General features: G+C 49.0%; 1 pseudogene; it reads left to right on the top strand.

Moving 5' to 3' along the window:
* The first annotated feature begins 3,587 nt into the window (after positions 1-3,587).
* LOC102481673 (kinetochore protein Nuf2-like) lies at positions 3,588-10,018 on the top strand (annotated as a pseudogene).
* Positions 10,019-11,004: the final 986 nt, after the last annotated feature.

Here is an 11,004-nt window from a genome sequence, read left to right as displayed (position 1 = left end):
GGGCTCGGGCTCCGGCCCCCGCCTCCAGGCTCCGGCCGCCGCCGCAGGGGAGGCGCCACGTCCGGCCCCGGGGGCGGGAGCGCGGGGCGGAGGCGCTGCCCTGGAGCCGCCGCCTCTCGGTAGTGCCCACTCGCGGGCCTATTTCCCAGCGCCAGGCTGCACAGTTTGTCCCTACCGAGCACTGGCTTCTTGTCCCGGACGGAGAAAAGCAGATGCAGAAGGAAGGAGAGGATGGAAGCGCACTCCACCCGCCTCTGGCGCAGCCGAACCGGACACGTCCTCAGCGCGCGTGGCTGCGGACCCGACACCCCCCTCGATTGGGAGAGCCAGGCTGGGCTCCAGGGCGCCAGACAACCGCCCACTTCTTTCTCGCGCTTTACCAAGGAAACAGACCCACCCCAGGACTCGTGCCTGCGTCCTGTGGCTCTGAGTAGGACTGGGATGGTAACGCGAACTCGACCAACTCTCCTTCCAGAACCCCCATTTCCAGAATCCTACCAGCTCTTTGACTCCTACGGTGGCGGTGGCGCTTTGTCCGCTTTCTTTCCGTTTCTCCCACTACCCAGCCTTCCTCGTCTGCTACCTAGGTGGGAGGAGAGGCCTGCTGACTCGCGTGTCCACGCCAGCTGCCCCAGGTGGGTCCCCTCTGTGGATATGTGGCAGCAGTGTGGCTTCATCTTCCCGACCTCTGAGCTCCAAAGAAGGCTCGGCCTGCGTCTGCCGCTATGCTCTTCTCACTGGCTCAGCTCTCCCAGCCGCACCTTCCAAACGTCCATCCCGTGAAAACCGCCTCTGCGGAGAAACGCTGCAGTGGCGTGGCCCAAAGGGCCGGGGGCCTCTGTTGAGCCCCTCCAGTTCTCAGGACTCTCTGCTGTCCTCAGCTGCCCTCGTGATCCCACACGATCACACACCTGCGTGCAGAAACCATTCTGCCCTGGGGCCTCGCTGGCTGCCTAAGCGTGTTGGTAGTATGGTAATAACCAGGACCCAGACCAAGGCTGCCACTTCCTTCCTGGAGGAGGAACTCTGTCTTCTTGGGTTTTCCAGGGAGTGCCAGGCACCTGAGCTTGGCTTCTAAGAGTGGTGCCCTCCTAGCCACGTTCCTTCTTGAAACACCACCTGGACTGGGCTCCAGCTTTGGCTGGAACTGGAGCTGTGGGTCAGCGAAGACAGTGGCTCAGAACTTTTCTGTTCTGGAAGTCAACCCGTTTTAAGACCTTGATCCTGGGTGGGCAGGTGGCTGGTGGTTAAGGGCTCTCCACTCCCACATGGTCGACCATGGTTTGACCTGGTGGCTTGCTTTCTCACTTTCTCTCTCACTCACTCTCTCTCACTCTGTCCCTCTCTGGCCAAATTAAAATAAATAAAATAATTCTTAAAAAAAAAAAAAAAAAAGACCCTGATTACAGAATCTCTGATCAGCATCACAATAGAAGGAACACAGCCTAGCGATGAATAGCCATTTTGAAATCACTTTTTTTTTTACTTGCATTTCTTGAAAACCATGCAGGGGATACAGTGTCCATAACAGTTCTGATTAACTGACTCTGCCCCCACGCCCCTTGCAACACACCGCACAGCTCTTAAAGTCCCGAGAAAACTGACATCCTGCCCACCCACTTCTCCCTTAGCCTTGTCTGGTCTTCTGAGAGGAGAGAAGCAGCCCCCAATGTGGGAAGGTCAGCCTGGTACTCCCTGCTTAGACCTCGCGATCCTGGGGCCTGAGCAGAGCTGACAATCACAGCAAGACCATGTGTTCTGTTGAACGTTGACCATTTCACAGACTTTAATACCGGGCAGGGTCTCTCTGTGACCGTGGTGGATCAAGGCAAAACCAAGAGCAATCTTGACTGTAATCATGTCTGAGAGACAAAACCATGAACAGTGTCCAGGTCAAAAAATGACCACACATCTTTCTGTGTCCTAGCTAATGTGACGGCCACTTCTTTTCCAGTTACAACTTTAGCCTCTCTCATCATTCTTCTTTCAAGATAAGGTTTATTAATATGTCTAGTCATAGGGGCCGGCAAGAGGCGTGGTGGTTAAGGGCACTGGATTCCCACATGGCCAACCAGAGTTCGAGTCCCTGACCTGACAGCTTGTTTTCTCGTTTCGCCGCTCCCTGCCTCCACCTCCCCGTCCCTCTCTGGACAAATTAAAATAAATAACTAAATAAAGTTAAATTTTTAAAAAAATCTTTAAAAAAAGTCTGGTCATAGAATAGAATTAATCTTGCTTCTTGATAACATCCAACACAGGACAGTCATGCTTCTTTAGCTCTCTTGAAACCCACGTAATGGCTATGTTGCTGGACTCCCATGTACTCACTCCACTGCGATTTGAGTCCCAGACCCGGTGGCTTAAACTCACGCCGGGCGTGTGTGCGTGCATGCCCAAGATCCTGAGAGGAGAATGGAGGAGAAGGGATTGCGACATGGCCATCCCCCCTGGGGGGTGATTTCTCGCTTTCTGTCTCTCTGTCTCTCTCTGTCTCCTTCTGTCTTCCTGGCGAGCACACGCACCCTATAGCAAAAATCTCTAAAAATATTTTCAAAACAAAAAAAGTCATTTGCATTAACTTCTGTGACCTGTCCTTTGTTCACATTTCTATTCAAATACTGGCTTTCTGATTGATTTGTAAGACCTCTTTATAAAATAAGATTAACGCTTTTTTCTGTGAGTGGCGAACATCTTCTTAAATTTGTGTGTAATGGGTCTCCAACTAAAGCAAAAGATGGATCTTTCTTTCGGACATTGCCTGCCTGGTTATCTCAGTAGCTCAGAGAGGTTAATGTACTGGTTAAAGTTCATTAGAGGTAAAAAAAACCTTTCAACAAACCATGTTGTCTATTTTTGAAAATCTAACGAAGCATGAATCATTGCTTATACACACATGTCTACTTAAGTTGTAAATGCTCCTTTGGGGCAAGTTTGTTTGCTTTTTAATTGTGCACCGAATTTACCACACTCATGGAAAGATAGGGCTTTACAGGGGACAGCCACCACGGAAGAACGTGCAGGGAGAATGGAGCTCACTTTCTCTGCGGTGGGGGCGGGGGCTCCTGGCAGGCAGAGCTGGGCTGGGCTGGCTGTCTCGGGGATTGCACAAGTGTTCCCTTCGCATCAGCAGTGCTGGTGAAGGAGAGCTGGGGAACATTCCTACTGAACACACACATACTGCCTTTTTCTACAGACGCCAGGCAACACTCTCACCTGGGTTTGCTCTGGTTATAAATCAGCTTTTCTCCACCAGCGCAGTCTCCAGCCCCAGGCCTGGGACCACTCCATCTTCCTGGTCCGCCTTCCTTTAGATGTTTCTCACACATGGAACCAGCAGGTGGCATGGTGGTTAAGGTGCTGGACACTCCTGCATGACCTACCACGGTTCAAGTCCCAGACCTGGTGGCTTTGCTTTATCTTGCTCGCTTGTGTGTGTGTGTGTGTGTGTGTGTGTGTGTGTGTGTGGTGGTGGTGGTGGTGGGGGTTGTCTGGTCAAAATTTAGAAAATAAGGACTGTACCCTATCTGCTCTCAGAACTCGCCGTCTTTCTGGGCACTGGAGTTACAGACTAACAGGAAACTCTCAAGATGAAAACTTTGTCTTTCCCCAGATATGATGTAGCTGAGATGGTGGTTCATATTCACAACAAGATCTTAACAGGAGCCCATGGTTAAAACCTCTCCAAGGATGACCTTTATCCTAATCCAAAGCTTCAAGTCTTGCACGTGATTTACATGAGAGCCGCACAAATAGTGCACAGAACTCGGCTGGAGCGTTCTCGCATGATGCCGGTGAACGCTGAAGTCGTGGATCCACACGTCACGGAAGGTTTCTCACCATCCAGCAACTTATTTATTTATCTGGACTCTCGTCTGCCCACTCACCTGGCGAATGACTTTGAGACTGCTGATACTCTATATCCGAAAGCAAACCGAACCAGTTGGTTTTTTTTTTTTGAGAGAGATTTTTCACTGTAGGGCGCGTGCGCTCGCCAGACAGACAGACAGAGAGAGACATAGAGACAGAAAGCGAGAAATCACCCCCCAGGGGGGATGGTCACGCCGCAATCCCTTCTCCTCCATTCTCCTCTCGGGATCTTGGGCACGCACGCACACGCGCCCGGTGTGAGTTTTAAGCCACCGGGTCCGGGACACGAACCACAGTCGACTATGTGGGAGTCCAGCGACATAGCCATTACGCTAACTGCTGGTTCCCACCAGTCGGTTTTTAAGTGGCATCATCAACTTTATTCACTTCAGAGAAGCGTGCCATGGGACGTACGTGGACTCTCTTTGGCAATAGAAATCTTCTTTGGACAAAACGCAGCAGTTGAACATTGCACCCCAGGAGGCACTGCTGAAATTGGAGAGACTTGAGTCTGTGCCAGCGGAAGAGTGAGAAGAGTTTAGGCAACTTTGAGATGATATTCAGGAGCTGCAGCAATCGCTGACTCAGGAGTTCCATCAAAAAAAACCGATAGCGCTACAAGAGGGAAATTCCCAGGATAAGCCAGATATTTCAGAGAAAAACAAGTGCTTGAATGAACTAAAATTGTTGGTAGTTTCTTTGAAAGAAGTTCAAGAGAATTTGAAAATAAACATTGTGGATTCTCCAGAGAAGCTAAAGAATTATAAAGAAAAAATGAAACATACGGTTCAGAGGCTTAAAAATTCCTGGCAAGAAGTAATGGAGAAGTATGAAATCTACAGAGATTCAGTTGACTGCCTGCCTTCATGTCAGCTGGAGGTACAATTACATCAAAAGAAAACGGGACCATGGGGCTGGCAGGTGGCAGGTGGTTAGGGGCGCTGGACTCCCACGCGGTCGACCATGATTTGGGTCCTGGACCTGGTGCCTTGCTTCTCACGTTCCCTTTCTCTCTCTCCCTCTCTCTCTCTCTGTCCCTCTCTGCTCCAATTAAAATAAATAAATAAAGGTGGACCAGCAGTTAGCGTAATGGCTATGTCGCTGAACTCCCATGTAGTCGACTGTGGTTTGAGTCCCAGACCTGGTGGTTTAAACTCACGCCAGGTGTGTGTGCGTGCATGCCCAAGATGCCAAGAGGTGGATGGAGGAGAAGGGATTGCAGCGTGGCCATCCCTCTAGGGGGTGATTTCTCGCTTTCTGTCTCTCTGTCTCTCTTTGTCTTTCTGGCAAGTGCATGAGCCCTATAGCAAAAATCTCTCCAAAAAAATAAATAAATAAATAAACAAATAAAGTTAAATAAAATAATTCTTTTAAAAAAGAAAATACAGGACCTTGCAGAGAATAGGGAAAAATTAACCAGTGTCTTAGAGAACCTGAACTTGGAGGACCAAATCGAGAGTGATGAGTCAGAACTTAAGAAGTGGAAGACTGAGGAAAATTCATTCAAGAGATGGATGATTGTGAAGAAGGAAAAGCTTGCCACAACACAATTCGAAATACATAGCAAGCATGAAGATGCGAAGCAGTACTAACGCACAGTAATTGAGGATCACAATAACGTTCAAGAAAACAGAGGCGCTGTTTTTGAGCAAGTGACCACAATTAAACAAGAAATCCCGAAAATGAAGTTTGGAATTCAGCAACTAAAAGATGCCACTGAAAGGGAGAAATTGAAGCCCCAGGAAATAGTTTTAAACTTGGTAACTGCTTTGGAGATGTGCCATGAAGGCATTGAAAAGGCGACAGGACCTGCTGAAATAGATGAGAAACAGCGGAGTGGAAGAGGACGGTGTTCTGAACGGCCGTCTGGGCATAAAGTGACGTGTCTTTTTTTTTGGAGAGGTTTTCGCTATAGGGCGCGTGCGCTCGCCAGACAGACAGAGACATAGAGACAGAAAGCAAGAAATCACCCCCCAGGGGGGATGGTCACGCTGCAATCCCTTCTCCTCCATTCTCCTCTCGGGATCTTGAACACACACACACGTACCTGACGTGAGTTTCAAGCCACCGGGTCCGGGCCTTGAACCCTGGTTGACTACATAGGAGTCCAGACACATAGCCATTATGCTAATTGCTGGAGTGACGCATCTTTTTGTAAATGGCTGTTTGGAAAGGGAATAATGAAGCTGAAGCTAATGGAAGTACCAAATACTGCTGGCTCACTCAGTTTTTAGATACTCGGATAAGTGATTATTTTATAAAATATACACTTAATGTACGCTTTTACTAACTTATAATTTATGCAGCTATTCATGTCTCCATTTTGCCCATTTTTGTAGTAGTGGTTGCATTAAAACAAAGTAATGAAATGTTTTAATGTATCATATTTTCTAATGTAATTATTTAAAAGTTTGAAAAAATTTTTTAAATAAATAAATGAGAAAATAAAATAAAAAATAATTCTTTAAAAAAAAAAGAGATGTTACCCACGCATCCTTGGGTGAGGAAAAAAAAGGTAGACGGATACGGGCTCCCCTCTTCTGCCGGCTTCAGAGGGCCCAGCACAGGGGGCTGGTGCTCAAATGACCTTTGCACTTAGCTCTTCCGGTCCCTTAGGGTCAAGATAAAAAGTGTCCCCTCGGTTCCTCCTGAGTCTCAGGAATAGACACTAACTCAGGCTCTGAACTAGACCCCGACAGCATTGCCTGGGGAGGGCAACAACTCTTCAGGCCCAGGAATGGCCAGGCTACCCTTTCTTTGTTCAGACCCTAAGAAGGGACGCGATGGTCTCCAAAAGACCCTCTCCTGGAAGTGCCCTTTGGTTTGGGCTAACCCTCCCAGCCCTCTGCTTCCAGGGGAGTCACTTGGTCAGCATTTGCAATGGCAGAACGCTCCAGTCCTAACGCCTGGCCCAGGGCTGCACACAGACGCCGCGTGCTGGCCTTGGTGCAGCATTGGGTCACAGCATGCCACGTGCTTGTGAGAAGAACTTTGGCTCTTGGCTCTGGAGACAGAGAGCACGTGCCCTTCACGTCCTCCTGGGAAATCCTTCTCACACTAGCTGGTGTATTGGTCAGTTACGCACAACCTGGGAGTGTGCGAGTCCGGCATCCACCGTGGTCCGTGCATTATATGTTTAGGATCCTGCCGAAGTGGGGGTGACTGTGACCGCATCCACACCCGCAGTCTAGGCAGCAGCTTTTTGTAATTTAGGAGAAATATCAGGAGAAATTTTTAAAAAGAAGAAGAAGAAGAAGCAAATGCAGCATGTTATTTTTGATTTTCCTAGCATATCACCTGGCAAGATGAAGGAGAGATAGGTATACTAACTGGGTGATGCTGAAGGAATCCTGGGGCAGACGGCAAATGACAGCAACCGCCTAGAGACAGCGGAGATGAATTCTCAGGCAGGCGCATTTCTTATCCTGATTTCTCCCAAGGGAATGCTGGCAGAGAGATAAGTCTCCAATTCATTGTACCCCAGAGGAAGGAAAACCAGCATGGGTGTGGGTGGTGACACAGCGTAACACGACTAGACTCATGGGAAAGGTCCTCGGTTCGTGTCCTGGGATCTCCCTGATCACGCTGGGTGCCCATGGGTACCCATGATCCAGGTCAGCTGGGATTCAGGGTGGAACATGGCACGAAGACCCTGTTGGAACTGCCTTCCCCTAGCCCCTGCTCAGGAGAAACAAATAAACTTTCAAAAGAAAAGGAAAAAAAGACAGGAAAACCAGCACAGTAAGGAAGAGTCTGGCAGATTAAGTTTGGATGCTAGTACCTGTAGGACCCCAGAGCTATCCCAACCTTCTTGAACCTCCGTTTCTTCGATCTGTAAGACGGGAATCTTACAACATCTCTGCCAGATAAAGAGTGAAAGAGAATTTTTTTAATTAATTAATTTTTAAAAATTTGACCAGAGGGACCAGCAGTTAGCGTAATGGCTATGTTGCTGGACTCCCACATAGTCGACCACGGTTCGAGTCCTGGACCCGGTGGCTTAAACTCATGCCGGGTGCTTTTGGGTGCATGCCCAAGATCCCGAGAGGGGAATGGAGGAGAAGGGATTGCGGCATGGCCATCCCCCCTGGGGGGATGATTTCTCGCTTTCTGTCTCTCTGTCTCTCTCTGTCTGGCGAGCGCACGCGCCCTATAGCAAAAACCTCTCCAAAAAAAAAATTTGACCAGAGAGAGATAAACACAGAGAAAGAGAGATAAAGATAGAGAGAGAGATAGAGAGAAAGTGAGAAAGCAAGCCACCAGATCTGGGACTCAAACCGCAGTCGATCATGTGGCAGTCTAGTGCCCTAACCACCACAATACCTGCTGGCCCTGAGTGAAAGAGATTTAGTCACATATAATCAGTGCCAGTGACGCTCTCAGAATAGACCATCACTAAACGCGTCAGTTATCATTGCGGTTCCTCCTGTGAAGAACACAATCTCAACTACATTCCAGCCCCCATTTTCTCTCCAAGGACGAGCTTCTACACTAGGGGTCTCTCATGGCTGTCGCTCAGGCTGTTGGAAACTCTGTTCAGCTCTCCTTCAAACAAGGCTGTCATGGGCATCAGGACGCTTCTGCCTTGGGGAAGCAACGCCCTGCTTTGTAGACCTTGGGGAGACAGACCCCTCCTCTCACTTTGAAGCCCAGCCGTCACAGTGCAGGCCCGAGACCTGGGCTCCAACACTCTGATGCCCCGGCAGGGAGTAGGACTCTTGCGTGAGTGACTGAAATTCAAAGAGAGGCGAAAAACTGTCATTAGTGTGGGGAGCAGTGACAATGGTAGCCCCAAACTGTCTCCTGCTCTTTTGGAGCAGCCTCTTGGGTTCTTGTCAATTTTTAAAAAATAATTATTTTATTTATTATCATTTTTCAGTTTGACCAGAGAGAGACAGAGAGAAGGAAAGTGAGAAAGCAAGCCACCAGATCCAGGACTTGAACCGTGGTTGACCATGTGCGATTCCAGCACCTCAACTTCCACATCATCTACCTGGTTCTCTAGCCTTCTAGTCAATTCTGCAATATCATTTCGATATGTTCCCATTTTGAATGACTCAGACAGAAGTGGCTGAAAATAAGGAGTTCTTAATACCGAGGCAACATACCTTTTTTTTTTTTTTAAGAGATGTTTCTTGTAGGGGGTGTACACCCACCGGAGTGACAGAGAGACAGAAAGTGAGAAATCACCCCCACAGGGAATGTCCACACTCCAATCCCTTCTCTTCCATTCTTTTCTTGGGATTTTGGGCAGGCACACACACACACACGCCCAGCGTGAGTTTTTAAGCCATTGGGTGTGGGACTCAAAGTGTGGGTTGACTATGTGGGAATTCTATGACATAACCATTATGCCATCTGCTGGTCCCAAAGCAACATAACTTTTATTTATATTTTTTCTATAGGGCTTGCACATGGAGAGAGAGAGAAAGAGAGAGAGAGAGAGAGAGAGAGAGGAAGAGTGAGAAATCACTCCTTAGGGGGAGAGGGCCATGTTGCTGTCCCTTCTCATCCATTCTCCTCTTGGGACTTTGGGCACACATGCACATGCACGTGTGAGTTTCAAACCACGCAGTCCAGGACTCAAATCATGCAGCCAGCCATTTGGGGTCCAGCGCTTTAACTTCCATGCCACCTGCTGGCCTCAACATTCCTTTTAACACTAGGACGCCAGTGCTAGGCAGGAGGAAAATCTAGCCAGATTCGAGTATACGAAGCTCTCTCCCTGGGAGAAGCAACCACCAGGCAAAGCGGCTCTCCCATAACTGCCCTGGGTCTCCGGGAAGGCAGCCTCTGCTCGTGGCGCTGACTGGAAACCTGCTACCAAGTCTCACACCAGCTCAAAACGAGCAACTTGGGAAACAGGATAGAGTAGCACGAGAGAAACAGAAGGCAGTCAAGCTCCTGGTTCAAAGTCAAAAATGTCTGCTATGAAAACAGAAACGAGATTTCCCTTGATAAACAAAATCAAAGGCAAGAAAATTGGGGGAAATCAGCTGCTTTTTCCTATTCCTGTACTAGGAGGGTTGACCCGGATTCCACCTTTCTTTTCACATCAGCAGGCGCTGAAAGACTCAGCGGCGGCCAGGCGAGAGTGGGTGTAACTGGAGACACAGAGACGTTGGAGACGTTGGAGACGTTGGAGATGTAGAGACGTAGGTGTCCATTCCATAGCTGCCCTCCACAGCGGGCAGGGCGTGTGATGAAATGTCTTTTTTCTTCCTCCCCCCAACAAGTGTCTCCAGCAAGGACCCGTTATGAGGCTGAGTTACAAGCCCCCAAGCCAAGTGTCATTTCCTCAGGGCAGCCCTCCTGGACATCCCTGGGTGGACTTCCTCTGCTCTGCTCTGCCCAGTGTTCCGCTGTAGCACGTGTGGCCGTTTAGGTGACTATCTGCCCCATTAGACAGATCGTGAGTGCCTTGAAGGGACGGACTATGCCTGGCAGCATCTGGTTTAGAAGTAGTATCGGTGCTTGTTGAATGAGTGTATGTGAGAGAGCTAACTCCACATGAGTAGCTGTCATTTTCGCCATTCTGCAAGCTCTCATGGATAGCAACATCTCACAGATGGCCCTGGCCTCCAGAGTCTAGTGATTAGCACACATGTATTGTGGAGAGGGGTGATGGACGGTCCACACTGCATTCTAGGCACCAAGTGACCTTCCTAAGGAAATGACTGAATCGAATAAAACGACTTACCTAGTCAGCAGGCAGTTATAGAGAACCCACGTGCCAATGGGGTCATGGTCACGGTGAGAGGCAGAGGACACATTCCCAGGAGCCAGAAGGGAAACCGCCAGCATCTTTCCTTCCATTGAGAGTCCTTGCTGGAAGCCCTTTCCACAGGACGTTGGCCACCGTTGGGAAAGCCTGATGGCTCTGCCCATGGGCAGATGAGCTGTCAGCCCCTACTGGGTGAACAAACTTCTGAAGCAGCATTGGAAACTAGCCATTTCTGGGGCTGGTAGGTGGCATGGTGGGTGAGTGCATTGGACTCCCACGTGGCCGACCGTGGTTCAAGTCCTGGACTTGATGGCTTGCCTTCTCACTTTCCCTCTCTCTCTCTGTCTTTCTCTGGCCAAATTAAAATAGTAATAATGATGAATAAGATTAAATAATTCTGAAAAAGATAAGAA

Source organism: Tupaia chinensis, unplaced genomic scaffold, assembly GCF_000334495.1.
Source record: "Tupaia chinensis unplaced genomic scaffold, TupChi_1.0 Scaffold144346_1, whole genome shotgun sequence".
Taxonomy (NCBI): Eukaryota; Metazoa; Chordata; class Mammalia; order Scandentia; family Tupaiidae; genus Tupaia; species Tupaia belangeri.
Note: the sequence above shows the minus strand (reverse complement) of the source record. Positions and strands in the feature narration are given on the sequence as shown.